Genomic DNA, 15554 nt, shown 5'->3' with positions numbered 1-15554 from the left:
GGACGAGGGAGCTCTGGAATCACAGCTTCCGCAGGAGAAACGAAGATACTCAGGCACCGGATCTCTGCCTGGTATCTGATTTTAAATTCCCCGCCCTAGCCTGATTGGCGGAGCAGGCAGGTGACGTCAGACCTGCTCCGCCTCCTTGCCCTCGCTTGTGATGGCGGCGTCCTTGCTTCCGGGAAGCCGCCGGAGAGCAGCGCTGACCCGCCGCTGAAGCCGGAGACCGTCAGGGGAAGAGAGGCGCCGGGCAGACCAGGCCACCCGCAGGGACAAGCGCGGTCGCCGCTGCCCGAGGTTCGTGACAGTACCCCCTCCTCCAGGAGTGGCCCCTGGACACTTCCCGGGCTTAGTCGGATGTCTGGAGTGGAAGATCCGAATCAGACGAGGAGCCGTTACTTCAGTAGCCCCAATCCAACTTCTCTCCTCAGGACCATAACCCTTCCAGTCCACCAAGTACTGTAATTTTTTATGAAGATAACGAGAGTCAAGAATAGTTTTGATTTCAAACTCCGCTCCAGCTTCTGCCACTACGGACGTTGGCCTAGGGAGTGCTGAGTGGAACCGATTCAGAATGAGGGGACGGAGTAGAGAAACATGAAAGGCGTTAGGTATTCGAAGATGGGCAGGCAAACCCAGTTTACAGACCACAGGATTTAAGACTTGTAGCACAGGGTAAGGACCGATGAACCTTGGAGCGAATTTCATGGTGGGCACCTTCAACCGGAGATTCCGTGTGGACAGCCATACCCTGTCCCCAACTTTATATTGAGGTGCGGCTTGCCGTTTCTTATCTGCGAAGAACTTGTACCGAACAGAAACCTGCTTAAGATTAGCATGAACCTTTCTCCAAATTTGTCCAAAGTGTCGTAGAGTGGACACTACAGCAGGAACCTCTATTATCGGAAGGCTTGGAAATTCCGGAACACGGGGATGGAACCCGTAGTTGACGAAAAATGGTGATTCCCCAGTGGAAGAATGAAACAAATGGTTATGGGCAAACTCCGCCCAAGGCAACAACTCCACCCAGTTGTCCTGTGAAGGAGAGAGATACAAACGAAGAAAAGTCTCTAGATCTTGATTGACTCGTTCCGTTTGCCCATTAGTTTGGGGATGATAAGCAGACGAAAACTTAAGTTTAATGTGTAGAGTTGAACAAAGGGCTTTCCAAAACCTGGCGGTGAACTGTACTCCACGGTCAGAAACAATCTCTTGTGGCAACCCATGCAAACGAAAATGTTCTCGGATAAACAATAGAGCCAGTTTCGGTGCTGTCGGGAGACCAGTCAAGGGCACAAAGTGTGCCATCTTCGAAAAACGGTCAACGATAACCCAAACGGTGTTGCAACCCTTGGAACAGGGCAAGTCAGTGATGAAGTCCATGGAAATGTGAGTCCAGGGTCTCACAGGGATAGGCAGAGGACGAAGTAACCCTGCAGGAGGCAGACGAGGAGATTTATGTTGTGTACATTGGGGACACGAATTAACGCAATCTTGTACATCCTTCCTCATGGTGTTCCACCAGTAAGACCTTTGCAGAAACTTGTACATCTTCTGAGCGCCGGGATGACCGGAAAACTTGGAGTTATGGGCCCACAGTAGTATTCCTGGGCGGAATCTAGCTGGCACGGACATTCTTCCAGGAGGAGGAGCTGGAGTAGTTAAAGCAGCAGAGACAGAAACTGGATTCAGAATTAAACCCCGCTCCGGAGGTTCATCCTCGTCTGTGGGAACTTGTGAACGAGAAAGCGCATCTGCTTTAATATTGAGAGTCCCGGCCCGGTACTTGATAATGAACGAGAATCGGGAAAAGAAAAGTGCCCATCTCGCCTGGCGAGGATTCAAGCATTGTGCGGATTTGATGTACAGCAAATTCTTGTGATCCGTGTAGATGGTAAACACATGTTTAGCCCCTTGTAGAAGATATCTCCATTCTTCCAAGGCAGATTTGATTGCCAAGAGTTCCTGGTCTCCAATAGTGTAATTTCGTTCGGCTGGAGAGAATTTACGAGAATGGAAGCCACACGGATGTAATTTTTTATCAGAGGAATACTGGGAGAGAACAGCCCCAACCCCGACTGAAGATGCATCAACTTCTAAGAAGAAGGGTTCCTCGAAATTTGGTTGTTGGAGAACTGGAGCCGTCATGAAAGCTAACTTTAAGCGAGAAAAAGCTACAATGGCTTCCGGAGGCCACAAACTAGGATTAGAACCCTTCCTCGTCAGGGCAGTAATGGGCGCAACAATGGTGGAGAAACCCTTAATGAATTTCCTGTAGTAGTTCGCAAAGCCCAGGAACCTTTGTATTGCTTTCAGGGAAAGAGGCTGAGTCCAGTCACGAATGGCCGACAACTTTTCCGGATCCATGCGAAGCTCCGTCCCCGAGATGACATAACCGAGGAACGGAATAGATGTTACTTCAAAGGTACATTTGGAAAGCTTGGCGTAGAGATGATTCTCTCGTAAACGGTGTAGCACCTCTTTGACTTGAGTCCTGTGTTCGACAAGATTCTTGGAAAAAATCAGTATGTCGTCCAGATATACCACAACGCTCTGATACAGCATATCACGAAAGATTTCGTTGACGAACCCCTGGAAAACCGCGGGAGCATTACTAAGACCAAACGGCATCACCAAGTATTCGTAATGCCCATCTCGGGTATTAAAGGCAGTCTTCCATTCATCCCCCTCTCGGATGCGTATAAGATTGTAAGCTCCTCTCAAGTCGAGTTTTGAAAAAATGCGGGCACCACGAACCCTATCAAATAACTCTGTGATTAGTGGCAAGGGGTATTTATTCTTAATAGTAATGTCGTTTAGGCCGCGGTAGTCGATGCATGGTCTCAACCCCCCGTCCTTTTTCTTCACGAAAAAGAAGCCTGCACCGGCAGGGGAGGAAGAGGGGCGAATGAATCCCTTGAGCATATTGGACTTAATATACTCCGACATGGCTTGAGTCTCGGGAAGAGACAGAGGATATGTGCGACCACGAGGTGGCGTCTTCCCTGGGACAAGGTCAATAGGGCAGTCCCAAGGCCTGTGAGGTGGTAACAGGTCAGCAGCTTGTTCCGAAAATACGTCCTTGTACCCTTGATATGCCTCCGGAATGTGCTCTTCATCCGTTTTGGAGGTAACACGGAGCGGACAAACAGGAGTAAGACAATTAGTGTGACAAAAGGGACTCCAGGACAGAATTTGTGACGACTTCCAGTCGATGTGGGGATTATGACTTTTCAGCCAAGGCATTCCAAGAACCAGATCATGAGGCATTTCTGGGATTACCAAGAGTTCCAAATCTTCCTGATGTAGAGCCCCGACCTGCAGCTTAACTGGCCCCGTGCGCCACATTATAAGACCTTTGGAAATTCTAGTCCCGTTGATAGCCGTCAGTGAAATTGGCCGCTCAATAGGCCGTAACTTTAAACCCAAACTTTGGGCACAGAAAGAAGAAACGAAGTTCCCTGCAGCTCCGGAATCCAATAGGGCTTCACAAGACCTGGAGACTGAATTGGAGACTAGAGTTACTGGAAGCAAGCAGTCCGAAGTTGGAGAAGCTTTTGTCGTAACTCCCAGCTTGACTCCTCCGGAACAAGCTAGGCCTGCCCGTTTCCCGGACGGGCTTTACAAGATTTAAGAAAATGATCTGCGGCTCCACAGTAAAGGCAGAGTTTACCCTCACGACGACGCTGTCGTTCTTCCGGAGACAGTCGGGAGCGGTTAATTTGCATGGGCTCATCTGAGCTGGGTGAGGCCACCGGCCTAGGAGTAGGATTCCGGAACCTGGAACGATCCGAACGGCTACGTTCTCTTCCACGCTCCTGCATCCGAAGATCCACCTTGACGCAAAGGGAAATCAAATCTTCTAATGGATCCGGCAGATCTCTAGTAACCAGCTCATCTTTCAGCCGGTCGGAAAGACCGTTCCAGAAGGCAGCTCTCAGGGCGTCATTATTCCAGCGTAGTTCGGAAGCAATGGTCTGGAAATGAACCACGTACTGGCCCACGGAACGGGCGCCCTGCCGAACACGGAGCAAATCGGAAGAAGCAGTGGTCATTCTGCCGGGCTCGTCGAAAATCCTTCGAAAGGACGAGATGAAGTTGGTGTAGTTGGAAACCATGGGATCAGATCGTTCCCATAATGGAGACACCCAATCCAAAGCAGAACCTTCCAACAGAGAAATAATATATGCTACCTTGGACCGGTCTGTAGGAAAGTTGTGTGCAAGTAGCTCGAAATGTACCTCGCATTGGTTCAAGAAACCACGACAATTTTTGGGATTCCCATTATAGCGGGACGGAGTAGGCAACTGAAGGCGTGGAGTGACACCGGCCGATGGTTGAACATTGCTGGCAACGGCAACTGGTGCGACTACTGGAACAGGTGCCGGAATTACTGAGGCCAGAGACGCCTGAATCTGATCCAGACGCCCGGACAACTGCTGGAGGTACTGCATCACCTGGCCTTGCGCTGCTTCCTGACTTTGCACTCGAGAAGCCAGGTTCTGAATGGCACTCGAGTCCGTGTTCCGATTCCCCGAGTCCATGTGGCCTGAGTATACTATCACTGACCTGGTTTGGGAGTGTTGTGGACTCGGGGCTTCTTCCGATGACCGGGAAGAGGAACCGCCACTGGGTCGTAGTAGAGATGGCCGGATGTAGGTCTTCCTCATGCAGGACTAAGACGGCAGGCGGGAGGCCCAGAGGAATTCTTGAAGGTCTCCTGTAAGACAAGACTTGTAGAAATACTGAAGGCTGGGGTACTGAGATATTGGAGACACTGTGGTATTGGAGGCACTGAGGTGCTGGGAGTACAGGGAGTGCAGGGAGGCCCTTGGAGGCACGGAGGTGCTTGGAGGCACGGAGGTGCTTGGGGGCACGGAGGTGTTTGCAGACACCGAGGTGTTTGGAGGGATGAGGTGCTTGGAGGCACGAGGTGCTTGGAGACACGGAGGTAACTGGAGGCACGGAGGTGCTTGGAGGCACGGAGGTGCTTAGAGGCACGGAGGTGTTTGGAGACACCGAGGTGTTTGGAGGGATGAGGTGCTTGGAGGCACGAGGTGCTTGGAGGTAACTGGAGGCACGGAGGTGCTTGGAGGCACGGAGGTGCTTGGAGGCACGGAGGTGTTTGGAGACACCGAGGTGTTTGGAGGGATGAGGTGCTTGGAGGCACGAGGTGCTTGGAGGTAACTGGAGGCACGGAGGTGCTTGGAGGCACGGAGGTGCTTGGAGGCACAGAGGTGCTTGGAGGCACGGAGATAATTGGAGGCACGGAGATAATTGGAGGCACGGAGGTAATTGGAGGCTCAGGATGCTTGGAGGCACAGGATGCTTGGAGGCACAGGATGCTTGGAAGCACAGGATGCTTGCAGGGACGAGGGAGCTCTGGAATCACAGCTTCCGCAGGAGAAACGAAGATACTCAGGCACCGGATCTCTGCCTGGTATCTGATTTTAAATTCCCCGCCCTAGCCTGATTGGCGGAGCAGGCAGGTGACGTCAGACCTGCTCCGCCTCCTTGCCCTCGCTTGTGATGGCGGCGTCCTTGCTTCCGGGAAGCCGCCGGAGAGCAGCGCTGACCCGCCGCTGAAGCCGGAGACCGTCAGGGGAAGAGAGGCGCAGACCAGGCCACCCGCAGGGACAAGCGCGGTCGCCGCTGCCCGAGGTTCGTGACACATACTAGTTACGAGTATACTATCTCTTTATCAACCAGTCTATATATTAGCAGCAGACACAGTACAGTGCGGTAGTTCACGGCTGTGGCTACCTCTGTGTCGGCACTCGGCAGCCCGTCCATAATTGTATATACCACCTAACCGTGGTTTTTTTTTCTTTCTTTATACATACATACTAGTTACGAGTATACTATCTCTTTATCAACCAGTCTATATATTAGCAGCAGACACAGTACAGTGCGGTAGTTCACGGCTGTGGCTACCTCTGTGTCGGCACTCGGCAGCCCGTCCATAATTGTATATACCACCTAACCGTGGTTTTTTTTTCTTTCTTTATACATACATACTAGTTACGAGTATACTATCTCTTTATCAACCAGTCTATATATTAGCAGCAGACACAGTACAGTGCGGTAGTTCACGGCTGTGGCTACCTCTGTGTCGGCACTCGGCAGCCCGTCCATAATTGTATATACCACCTAACCGTGGTTTTTTTTTCTTTCTTTATACATACATACTAGTTACGAGTATACTATCTCTTTATCAACCAGTCTATATATTAGCAGCAGACACAGTACAGTGCGGTAGTTCACGGCTGTGGCTACCTCTGTGTCGGCACTCGGCAGCCCGTCCATAATTGTATATACCACCTAACCGTGGTTTTTTTTTCTTTCTTTATACATACATACTAGTTACGAGTATACTATCTCTTTATCAACCAGTCTATATATTAGCAGCAGACACAGTACAGTGCGGTAGTTCACGGCTGTGGCTACCTCTGTGTCGGCACTCGGCAGCCCGTCCATAATTGTATATACCACCTAACCGTGGTTTTTTTTTCTTTCTTTATACATACATACTAGTTACGAGTATACTATCTCTTTATCAACCAGTCTATATATTAGCAGCAGACACAGTACAGTGCGGTAGTTCACGGCTGTGGCTACCTCTGTGTCGGCACTCGGCAGCCCGTCCATAATTGTATATACCACCTAACCGTGGTTTTTTTTTATTTCTTTATACATACATACTAGTTACGAGTATACTATCTCTTTATCAACCAGTCTATATTAGCAGCAGACACAGTACAGTGCGGTAGTTCACGGCTGTGGCTACCTCTGTGTCGGCACTCGGCAGCCCGTCCATAATTGTATATACCACCTAACCGTGGTTTTTTTTTCTTTCTTTATACATACATACTAGTTACGAGTATACTATCTCTTTATCAACCAGTCTATATATTAGCAGCAGACACAGTACAGTGCGGTAGTTCACGGCTGTGGCTACCTCTGTGTCGGCACTCGGCAGCCCGTCCATAATTGTATATACCACCTAACCGTGGTTTTTTTTTCTTTCTTTATACATACATACTAGTTACGAGTATACTATCTCTTTATCAACCAGTCTATATATTAGCAGCAGACACAGTACAGTGCGGTAGTTCACGGCTGTGGCTACCTCTGTGTCGGCACTCGGCAGGCAGTCCGTCCATAATTGTATACCACCTAACCGTGGTTTTTTTTTCTTTCTTCTTTATACATACATAGTTACATAGACATCTCTTTATCAACCAGTCTATATTAGCAGCAGACACAGTACAGTACGGTAGTTCACGGCTGTGGCTACCTCTGTGTCTGCACTCGGCAGGCAGTCCATAATTGTATACTAGTATCCATCTCCATTGTTTACCTGAGGTGCCTTTTAGTTGTGCCTATTAAAATATGGAGAACAAAAATGTTGAGGTTCCAAAATTAGGGAAAGATCAAGATCCACTTCCACCTCGTGCTGAAGCTGCTGCCACTAGTCATGGCCGAGACGATGAAATGCCAGCAACGTCGTCTGCCAAGGCCGATGCCCAATGTCATAGTACAGAGCATGTCAAATCCAAAACACCAAATATCAGAAAAAAAAGGACTCCAAAACCTAAAATAAAATTGTCGGAGGAGAAGCGTAAACTTGCCAATATGCCATTTACGACACGGAGTGGCAAGGAACGGCTGAGGCCCTGGCCTATGTTCATGGCTAGTGGTTCAGCTTCACATGAGGATGGAAGCACTCAGCCTCTCGCTAGAAAAATGAAAAGACTCAAGCTGGCAAAAGCAGCACAGCAAAGAACTGTGCATTCTTCGAAATCCCAAATCCACAAGGAGAGTCCAATTGTGTCGGTTGCGATGCCTGACCTTCCCAACACTGGACGTGAAGAGCATGCGCCTTCCACCATTTGCACGCCCCCTGCAAGTGCTGGAAGGAGCACCCGCAGTCCAGTTCCTGATAGTCAGATTGAAGATGTCAGTGTTGAAGTACACCAGGATGAGGAGGATATGGGTGTTGCTGGCGCTGGGGAGGAAATTGACCAGGAGGATTCTGATGGTGAGGTGGTTTGTTTAAGTCAGGCACCCGGGGAGACACCTGTTGTCCGTGGGAGGAATATGGCCGTTGACATGCCTGGTGAAAATACCAAAAAAATCAGCTCTTCGGTGTGGAGGTATTTCACCAGAAATGCGGACAACAGGTGTCAAGCCGTGTGTTCCCTTTGTCAAGCTGTAATAAGTAGGGGTAAGGACGTTAACCACCTCGGAACATCCTCCCTTATACGTCACCTGCAGCGCATTCATAATAAGTCAGTGACAAGTTCAAAAACTTTGGGTGACAGCGGAAGCAGTCCACTGACCAGTAAATCCCTTCCTCTTGTAACCAAGCTCACGCAAACCACCCCACCAACTCCCTCAGTGTCAATTTCCTCCTTCCCCAGGAATGCCAATAGTCCTGCAGGCCATGTCACTGGCAATTCTGACGAGTCCTCTCCTGCCTGGGATTCCTCCGATGCATCCTTGCGTGTAACGCCTACTGCTGCTGGCGCTGCTGTTGTTGCCGCTGGGAGTCGATGGTCATCCCAGAGGGGAAGTCGTAAGCCCACTTGTACTACTTCCAGTAAGCAATTGACTGTTCAACAGTCCTTTGCGAGGAAGATGAAATATCACAGCAGTCATCCTACTGCAAAGCGGATAACTGAGGCCTTGACAACTATGTTGGTGTTAGACGTGCGTCCGGTATCCGCCGTTAGTTCACAGGGAACTAGACAATTTATTGAGGCAGTGTGCCCCCGTTACCAAATACCATCTAGGTTCCACTTCTCTAGGCAGGCGATACCGAGAATGTACACGGACGTCAGAAAAAGACTCACCAGTGTCCTAAAAAATGCAGTTGTACCCAATGTCCACTTAACCACGGACATGTGGACAAGTGGAGCAGGGCAGGGTCAGGACTATATGACTGTGACAGCCCACTGGGTAGATGTATGGACTCCCGCCGCAAGAACAGCAGCGGCGGCACCAGTAGCAGCATCTCGCAAACGCCAACTCTTTCCTAGGCAGGCTACGCTTTGTATCACCGCTTTCCAGAATACGCACACAGCTGAAAACCTCTTACGGCAACTGAGGAAGATCATCGCGGAATGGCTTACCCCAATTGGACTCTCCTGTGGATTTGTGGCATCGGACAACGCCAGCAATATTGTGTGTGCATTAAATATGGGCAAATTCCAGCACGTCCCATGTTTTGCACATACCTTGAATTTGGTGGTGCAGAATTTTTTAAAAAACGACAGGGGCGTGCAAGAGATGCTGTCGGTGGCCAGAAGAATTGCGGGACACTTTCGGCATACAGGCACCACGTACAGAAGACTGGAGCACCACCAAAAACTACTGAACCTGCCCTGCCATCATCTGAAGCAAGAAGTGGTAACGAGGTGGAATTCAACCCTCTATATGCTTCAGAGGTTGGAGGAGCAGCAAAAGGCCATTCAAGCCTATACAATTGAGCACGATATAGTAGGTGGAATGCACCTGTCTCAAGCGCAGTGGAGAATGATTTCAACGTTGTGCAAGGTTCTGATGCCCTTTGAACTTGCCACACGTGAAGTCAGTTCAGACTCTGCCAGCCTGAGTCAGGTCATTCCCCTCATCAGGCTTTTGCAGAAGAAGCTGGAGACATTGAAGGAGGAGCTAACACGGAGCGATTCCGCTAGGCATGTGGGACTTGTGGATGGAGCCCTTAATTCGCTTAACAAGGATTCACGGGTGGTCAATCTGTTGAAATCAGAGCACTACATTTTGGCCACCGTGCTCGATCCTAGATTTAAAGCCTACCTTGGATCTCTCTTTCCGGCAGACACAAGTCTGCTGGGGTTGAAAGACCTGCTGGTGACAAAATTGTCAAGTCAAGCGGAACGCGACCTGTCAACATCTCCTCCTTCACATTCTCCCGCAACTGGGGGTGCGAGGAAAAGGCTCAGAATTCCGAGCCCACCCGCTGGCGGTGATGCAGGGCAGTCTGGAGCGACTGCTGATGCTGACATCTGGTCCGGACTGAAAGACCTGACAACGATTACGGACATGTCGTCTACTGTCACTGCATATGATTCTCTCAACATTGATAGAATGGTGGAGGATTATATGAGTGACCGCATCCAAGTAGGCACGTCACACAGTCCGTACTTATACTGGCAGGAAAAAGAGGCAATTTGGAGGCCCTTGCACAAACTGGCTTTATTCTACCTAAGTTGCCCTCCCACAAGTGTGTACTCCGAAAGAGTGTTTAGTGCCGCCGCTCACCTTGTCAGCAATCGGCGTACGAGGTTACATCCAGAAAATGTGGAGAAGATGATGTTCATTAAAATGAATTATAATCAATTCCTCCGCGGAGACATTGACCAGCAGCAATTGCCTCCACAAAGTACACAGGGAGCTGAGATGGTGGATTCCAGTGGGGACGAATTGATAATCTGTGAGGAGGGGGATGTACACGGTGATATATCGGAGGGTGATGATGAGGTGGACATCTTGCCTCTGTAGAGCCAGTTTGTGCAAGGAGAGATTAATTGCTTCTTTTTGGGGGGGGGTCCAAACCAACCCGTCATATCAGTCACAGTCGTGTGGCAGACCCTGTCACTGAAATGATGGGTTGGTTAAAGTGTGCATGTCCTGTTTTGTTTATACAACATAAGGGTGGGTGGGAGGGCCCAAGGACAATTCCATCTTGCACCTCTTTTTTCTTTTCTTTTTCTTTGCATCATGTGCTGATTGGGGAGGGTTTTTTGGAAGGGACATCCTGCGTGACACTGCAGTGCCACTCCTAAATGGGCCCGGTGTTTGTGTCGGCCACTAGGGTCGCTAATCTTACTCACACAGTCAGCAACCTCATTGCGCCTCTTTTTTTCTTTGCGTCATGTGCTGTTTGGGGAGGGTTTTTTGGAAGGGACATCCTGCGTGACACTGCAGTGCCACTCCTAGATGGGCCCGGTGTTTGTGTCGGCCACTAGGGTCGCTAATCTTACTCACACAGCTACCTCATTGCGCCTCTTTTTTTCTTTGCGTCATGTGCTGTTTGGGGAGGGTTTTTTGGAAGGGACATCCTGCGTGACACTGCAGTGCCACTCCTAGATGGGCCCGGTGTTTGTGTCGGCCACTAGGGTCGCTAATCTTACTCACACAGCTACCTCATTGCGCCTCTTTTTTTCTTTGCGTCATGTGCTGTTTGGGGAGGGTTTTTTGGAAGGGCCATCCTGCGTGACACTGCAGTGCCACTCCTAGATGGGCCCGGTGTTTGTGTCGGCCACTAGGGTCGCTAATCTTACTCACACAGCTACCTCATTGCGCCTCTTTTTTTCTTTGCGTCATGTGCTGTTTGGGGAGGGTTTTTTGGAAGGGACATCCTGCGTGACACTGCAGTGCCACTCCTAGATGGGCCCGGTGTTTGTGTCGGCCACTAGGGTCGCTTATCTTACTCACACAGCGACCTCGGTGCAAATTTTAGGACTAAAAATAATATTGTGAGGTGTGAGGTATTCAGAATAGACTGAAAATGAGTGTAAATTATGGTTTTTGAGGTTAATAATACTTTGGGATCAAAATGACCCCCAAATTCTATGATTTAAGCTGTTTTTTAGTGTTTTTTGAAAAAAACACCCGAATCCAAAACACACCCGAATCCGACAAAAAAAATTCGGTGAGGTTTTGCCAAAACGCGTTCGAACCCAAAACACGGCCGCGGAACCGAACCCAAAACCAAAACACAAAACCCGAAAAATTTCAGGCGCTCATCTCTATACTATTATAGGGCATACAACTAACAACTGCTGCAGATAAATGTCTCTCTAGAAGCTTTGGGACAGGGCCCCTTCAAAATGTTGCTATGGGGCCCACAAGGTTCTGGCTACACCCCTGGGAAGTATAATTATCACACCCAAATAATCACACCCAAAATGGCAGCAGCCATGCGCAGTACAAAATTTTTATCCGCCTACTGCGCCATGGAAAGGAGAGGCCCACCCAAAGTCTGTACATGGGCCCCTTCCTCTTTTAAAACGCCCCTGCGGTAACCATTATACATATACCAATGAGTATGGCACAGGGCTTCAGCCAACAATAATAGGGGCTGATGTATTAAGCCTGGAGAAGGCATAAGGAAGTGATAAACCAGTGATAAGTGCAAGGTGATAAACGCACCAGCCAATCAGTTCCTAATTGTTAATTTACATATTGGAGCTGATTGGCTGGTGCATTTATCACCTTGCACTTATCACTGGTTTATCACTTCCTTATGCCTTCTCCAGGTTAATACATCTGCCACATTACACGCATTACAGCACAGTCTACAAGTGAGCGGGACTCTGATATGTAGACCTGTTAGTTTCAGCTCTCCACAGACCCTCGCTAGAACTGGCCTAGCTCGAAACAGGCCTTAAAAAAGTAGATTAAATAAAAGATAATAATATAAAACCCATTCATGAATATTTCACAAACCTATATGTCTGTACGAGTTTAATATAGTGCTGCTACCCTCATTGTCTCCAGCCACTTCTCCACCTGTCTGTCATCTTCTCTCTTTCTTGTACATAGTTAGCAGTAATTATAGTCTACAAAGGTCATAGTCAATTCCTGGTGAGCCCCTTGCGCCTCATATGTCTGCGGCAGCCCATCTCCTCGCAGCCTTTAACATCAGCATTCGTTCGGCAGAGAATTTCTCCACAGGATCCTTGCATTGTGGGGTGGGGATGTGTGTATGGATGGGGGGAACGTATTCCTTTATGAGTCATTTTGAGTCAGAATCAGCGCCTGTCTCAGGTATGGAGAATGCTGCGGTAGTGTGTAGGCATAGCAATGTTTCCTGGCATAAACACAGTATTTACAATGCTAATCCATTTCCAAGATGCATTATTGCTTCACAAATGCTGGGGGCAGAGGATGGGGGTTTATCATAGATAACGCTAATCTTTAAAATATTGCTGGGACAGCTATAATATCAGTGCTCACAGCAAAAGTAATAATGTATATATAAAACGTTGCAATAGTAATAATGGTGGTCATTCCGAGTTGATCGTACGTAGCAACTTTTTTCTGCTGGTGCGATCAACTAGACGCAGCCTATGGGGGAGTGTATTTCTGCATAGCAGGGCTGCGATCGCTTGTGCAGCCCTGCTCTGCTAAATAAGTTTCCTGCAAAACAAGACCAGGGTCAGACCTACTTACCCTGTGCGACGGATCCAGCGACAAAGGTCCCGGGATTAACGTCAGACATCCGCCCTCCAAACGCCTATACACGCCTGCGTTTGCATCTCCACGCCCGGAAAACGGTGAGTAGACGCCCCGGAATGCCTCCCCGCCGTCAATCTTCTTGCGATCGCCGCTGCGATCACTTTCATCGCTGGTGGCGTCGCTGCTTGGTGAAGATCATCACCAGGCAACAACGCACGTGTGCATTGCGGGCGCAGCACAGCCGCAGTCCCGACCCGTTTGCACCACAGCGGAGAACCGCTGCATGTGAACGAGTCGGAATGACCCCCAATATGCAATAGAAGGCTATTTAACAGCTAAGTACAAAAGGACGCATACTTTAGTCGACAGTCACTGTGTCAACAGCAAATTGGCAATACCGACACAATTGGTAACCATGTCGGCAGTATAACTTGAAACATGATCGTAAAGCATCATGTTTAGAGTTATGCTGCTGACGTGTTTAAAATGCTTTAAGTAACAATACAGCTGTGTCGATATTATGCTGTCAGCATTCTCCCTTTGGCATATTCCCTGTCGACATGTGAGTGTCAATGATGTGACTACTTCCCATGCAAAATCTATTGCAGGTAATTAACATTTAAACAAGTAGCGTATTTTTTTGCGGATTTGCAGTCTGTTAGTGAATAAGCCCCATGCAGATGACATAATAGGGCTGAGTCGGACGCAATAGGGAAAGAGGATGGATCTTATAATGAGCATGTGCGACAGAAAGGAATCGGCGACTGCGCAGGCACTAGATCAGACTCACACTAACTGATGAAGATCGCATCTGCGAACGGATTAATCTGTCTGTTGACGGATCTCAGTTTCCATAACAAAGACTGTAATTGGGCGGTGACCATTTGATCACAAGGAACAGCTCTGATGATATGCCAATGGCGGCGTCTGAAGAATGACTAGCGGTATAGCAGTGTGCAGAGACGCTGAAAGTGGGCATTACAGTCCTTGCTCATCCAGCCACATGCTTCTACAGCGGGGGAAGGCTGATACTAGCATTTGCATATTATCACAGCCGTGACTCCGGGGAACAGGCGCAAAAGGGAGTGCAGCAGCGTTTACCTCTGCATCAGGCACATAGGCTCTGGTGATCCAGACGTCAACCATAGCACACCAAACACACACCCCTGCCACTGCGGTCCTAGCATGTGGCTCGCTGGATGTGAATCCCTGCAGCCTAGAGATCCATCGCAGACTCTGCGCAGAGCCACCTGGAACGTTCTCAGGACGCCCTGGGCGCTCAGCTCCTTCCTGATCCCAGCGACCCTAGCCCCCTCATCGTGATGTCATGACGTATCATGTGTGGAGGCAGAGCCATCACAGGGCGGATTATCACCCTGCTACAGACCTGCTAAACAGCCCCCTGCATGAAGAAGTACCCTAGCAATGTTAAGCACCACTGGAGGAAAGAGCAAGCTCTATCCAGTGGCGGTATGCTGACTTTCTCCAATATAAACTCTTTCATGTTACAACTCTGCTCTTTCACTTGCCAAATAAACACACTGTACGTCTCCAATATCCACCTGGGAAGAGACCGATGCAGGGTTGAACAGGGGTCGGTTTCCTTAGAGCAGGCATGTCCAAACTGCGGCCCTCCAGCTGTTGTGAAACTACATATCCCAGCATGCCCTGACAGAGTTTTGCTGTCAGTGAATGCTAAAGCTGTGTCAGGGCATGCTGGGATGTGTAGTTTCTCAACAGCTGGAGGGCCGCAGTTTGGACATGCCTGCCTTAGAGTAACTTGCGTGTCCTTGCACTCCTCATGCTCCTGAGCCAAGCATAGGCAAGGATATCCAATGCATTGAGGGCTATGCAGAGCTGTGAGTACACGTAAGTACGCCTATTTTCAGATGGATCTCTTGCACCAAGGACAGGGCTGGTGCACATTTATACTGATAATGATGACAGATCTGAAACAAGTGTAGGACACTCTTGCCGACATCCTGGCTGCTCTCTCTGGGAGAGAGCAGCCAGGTCGGCTCAGCAGGGGGGCGGGGCAGGGCTATGATGCACAGAGGGGGGTGGAGGTGGAATTGGGCGTGGTTACTGCATCATTTAAGCCCTGCCCTGTAATGCCGATATTGCAGGCATTATACTGCAGGCATCATGGCTATGATGACACGATTCAGCAAGAATCGCGTCATCGACTGCCCGGACCGCCCACTTTACTCACTAAGAGGGACATTTACTAAGCAGTGATAAGTGCGGAGAAGTGAGCCAGTGGAGAAGTTGCCCGTGGCAACCAATCAGCACTGAAGTAGCCCGTGGCAACCAATCAGCACTGAAGTAACATCTATAATTTGCATACT

Source organism: Pseudophryne corroboree, chromosome 8, assembly GCF_028390025.1.
Source record: "Pseudophryne corroboree isolate aPseCor3 chromosome 8, aPseCor3.hap2, whole genome shotgun sequence".
NCBI classification, from domain to species: Eukaryota; Metazoa; Chordata; class Amphibia; order Anura; family Myobatrachidae; genus Pseudophryne; species Pseudophryne corroboree.
The sequence above is the reverse complement of the archived record's forward strand: the minus strand, read 5'-3'. Positions refer to the sequence as shown.